This window comes from Theobroma umbraticum, unplaced genomic scaffold, assembly GCF_002168275.2.
Source record: "Theobroma umbraticum cultivar Fairchild unplaced genomic scaffold, ASM216827v3 scaffold_44.0, whole genome shotgun sequence".
In the NCBI taxonomy this organism is placed as follows: domain Eukaryota; kingdom Viridiplantae; phylum Streptophyta; class Magnoliopsida; order Malvales; family Malvaceae; genus Theobroma; species Theobroma umbraticum.
Genome location: NW_018397255.1, coordinates 5,845,656 through 5,849,229, shown reverse-complemented (window position 1 = coordinate 5,849,229; position 3,574 = coordinate 5,845,656). Strand labels below are relative to the sequence as shown.

Here is a 3,574-nt window from a genome sequence, read left to right as displayed (position 1 = left end):
AAAAAAAAATGGTCTCATTTGCTTCTATGTTTTTAACTTCATCTGATGGTAACGCAGCAGACTCTTTCTTCCTTGTCTTCAGGAGATTAGATTTGAGCCTAAGCAAAATAATATATCATGGTCTGGTCTTCCAACCATCTACTTTTATTTTAAGTGAATGTGGTCTACTTTCACCTATATTAATCATAAACATTTAAATTTAAGCTTTATCCTAAAATTCCTCGTAATGACAATCCCTTCAGGGTTTGTGCTCACTCAGCAGTTGAGGTTGCAAGTAGCTGCTAGGTTACGTTTAGCACAATGCCTAAGTGACAACAATTCTTGGGGGTTATATTCATGATCAGTTAAGGAATCTGTGTCGAAGATATGCATCATGATTGTGTCAGTTTTAAAATGAGGATAAATATGCTGTTTCGTATGTAGAAGGTTAAGTATTAATGCTTTTATTGCAAGCAGGAGACAAGATGCAACCTAGATGTTAAGAATGACGTTGCACAAGGTTCAACTTCTGTTTCTGCCTCTACTTCTCAGGTTAGCCATCATCTTATTTGCTACTTGTGGAGAAAAATAGTTTTCTAGATCATGATATAGTTGATGGAAACATCTTTGAATTAGGGTCTGTTGTGGGATGCGTGTTTTGCCAAAAGGTTCTTGCTTCTCTTTTCTAAAAAGCATATCTGAAACTTATTAACTTTTATACTTTTTAAACAGGAGACAAATCAATTGCTGCAAGGTTCTTCAGAGATTGAAATTGACAATGGCACTGCTTCTACTTCTGCCAGTGCCTCTGGTTCTCCAGTAAGTGCTTTTCAATTTGTTAATTTTGAAGAAATAGACCTACAAAGATCTTATATAAAATAACATGGATAATTCTGCATTAATTATGCTTTATATTTATTTTTTGATAGGTTCAGTTGAGGGTTTTCAAATTGAAAATGCTAATTACTGCTTTCTGTTGATATGGTGAGTAATAATTAGGAATGGTACAACCTATGAGAAAGGTTGCAGACATGGAAGAAGAAGCTTCATTGCTTTCTTATTTATAAGTTTTCTAATAGCAATTTGGGATTTTAATTCTAAATTCTGGTATACTGGGACAGATTTTAAATCTTCAGTTCATGTGCATAAATATTGAAGTTTGTTGAGTTTAGATTAGTCTGGGAGTTTCTAAATGTTAGGTTTTATCTTCTTGCTGTGAAAGTTGGTTATTTACTTGTTTACTGGTTTAAAATGGTAGCAATGTGATCCTTCTATTTGTTTGGTTCATTAAAACTAACGGAATTTACATGTCAGCTTCCATGTGTTACTGTTCTAATGTCAAGACCTACGTGGAATTTTAAGTTGTGGATGTTGATTTTAAAATGTTAGGGATAAAAAAGTGAACAAATGGGGGAAGAAATTCTCTGTTTTTCATTTTCAAAGCAAATAAGCCCAATTGTGTTTCCTTTTCTTTTTTTCTCTCTCTCTTTACATTTTTTGCTTTTTTTTTTTCTCTTTCCTCCCACCTTGTCTGTGGCAAAATCCAGTGCCATTGAGCCAGGGGCCACCATCAAGCCTAGCCCAAGCCAGCAAGGATGAGAACTGACCCTTTCCATGCAGTTACCTGCCTGCCGCAAGGGCCAGAACTGGTCCTACTTCTCAACTCTCTGTTTTCAATTTGTTATTTTCAAAATCTTGAATTTCTCAAGCTTCTGAAAATACAGAACTTTTGTGAGAGCAACAACTTGAAGATAGTTATTTTTGGTGAAACAAGTGAAGCCACTTCCTATCAAATCACATCTCTAATGAAATGATGGTACAGATAAATTTGCTTTGATTTTGCGTAAAGCAATGGGGCAGTACTCATGGACTATGGTCATATTGTCTTGAAGGATTGCAGTAGGTGCTAAAGCCATTTGATGCAGATTGTTAAGAACTCCCCTGAACTATATAGTTTCATTTGCTACTATGTATTTAATTTCACCTGATTGTAATTTAATAGACTCTTGCTGGTTTGAACTCTATGAGATCAGGTTTGAGCCTAAGCAAAGAATATGTTAGTGTGGTTTTCCAATCATCTGCTTTTGTTTCAGTGATTATGGTCTACTTTCTCCAATATTGATCATGAACAAACATCTATTTAGTATTATCCTACACTTTTCCCATTGACAAGGTTTGTGTTCCTTCAGCAGTAGAGGTCGCTAATATAAGTTCTGCTACTTTTAGGACAATGCCAAGGAACAACGATGCCTTAAGAGCTATATTTTTTTTTTTATCAACTGCAGAATCTGTCTTGAGTATATGCTTTAAGATCATCTGTGGTTTAATATATGTATAAGTATGCTGTTTCCATTGTGGAAGGTTAGGCATCAATGCTTTCATTGCATGCAGGAGACAAAATCCAACCAAGATGTTAAGGATGTTGGGCAGGGTTCTACTTCAGTTTCTGCTACTCATCCTCAGGTTGGCCGCTTTCTTGTTTGCTAGTTTTAAAGAAAAGGAGGCTTAAACATAAAACCAAAGTTGGCAAATGCTTTGGGTAGGGTCAGCTTATTTGGTTTATGTTTTGCCCAAAAATTGTTGCTTATGTTTTCTAGAATGCCTCTTTGAAAATGTAGTAAGTTTTATATTTGCCAAGCAGGAGACAAACTGGTTGCTCCTAGGGACATCAGAGATTGAAATTGACAATAGCACTGGTTCTCCGGTACGTAATTTTTAATTAGTTAATTTCTAAGAAATATACCTGTCAAGATCTTAAGCAAAAGAGTGTGGACAGTTCTGGATTAATGATGCTTGATCTTCTTTTCTTTTTGTTTTCTTGTTGAGGGTTTTCAAATTCGAAAATGTTAATCACTGCTTTCTCTTGATTTGGTGAGTGGTGGTTATGATGTGGAAAAGCTAATCTCAAACAAAACACTCAAGAAATGATATGAACATCTCATAAAATTCTCCAAATTCTTGACTAGGAGAGAACCTTGCAGCCATGGGAGAAGAAGCTTCATTTTTTTGTATTTATAAATTCAATACCAGCAATTTAGAAATACAATTGTAAATTCTGGACTTGAGTAGGGACGGATTAAAATTTTCCAGATCATGTGTCCAAATATTTTTCAGATTTTCTTTACTTTGATTTCTTAATTGCTTTGTTTTCTGTCCAGCACTAAATTTGCAAATAAAAAAAGAAATGCCTGTGGTGAATAGTTAGTGTTTAAAATCCAATCAAGTAGCATATTGGAAGTTACCATTTATATGTACAAGCAATTAATATATATTAGATATGACTCTTTCTCTGAAGGGTAATTTGGGTTGAAAAAGTATCTTTTTCTTTCTACAACCAAAATTACATTTGCCTCCACTTTCTTTGGCTCTATATCAAAGCATATTCATATAAATGCTTATGCAAAGGCTCCAGTGTGCATGTGGGCAACATGCTTAGAGATTAACAAACAACCAAAACTAGCTTGACTGAACTCACAGAACCGAAACCTAGGATTAAATAAACCTAATAAGATTTTATGAGCTTTAAAAAATGACTTCTAGACTCCAATTTTGCAATATCCGGTAATTCTGAGAGTTAACAGAATACCCTTGAACT

General features: G+C 34.6%; 1 long non-coding RNA gene across 1 annotated transcript; it reads left to right on the top strand.

Annotated features, from left to right (window-relative positions):
• The first annotated feature begins 460 nt into the window (after nt 1–460).
• On the top strand, nt 461–2,674 carry LOC110429089 (uncharacterized). Its single transcript, XR_016350789.1, has 4 exons — nt 461–531; nt 712–798; nt 2,371–2,442; nt 2,621–2,674. It is a non-coding gene; the product is annotated as an uncharacterized LOC110429089 (long non-coding RNA).
• Nucleotides 2,675–3,574: the final 900 nt, after the last annotated feature.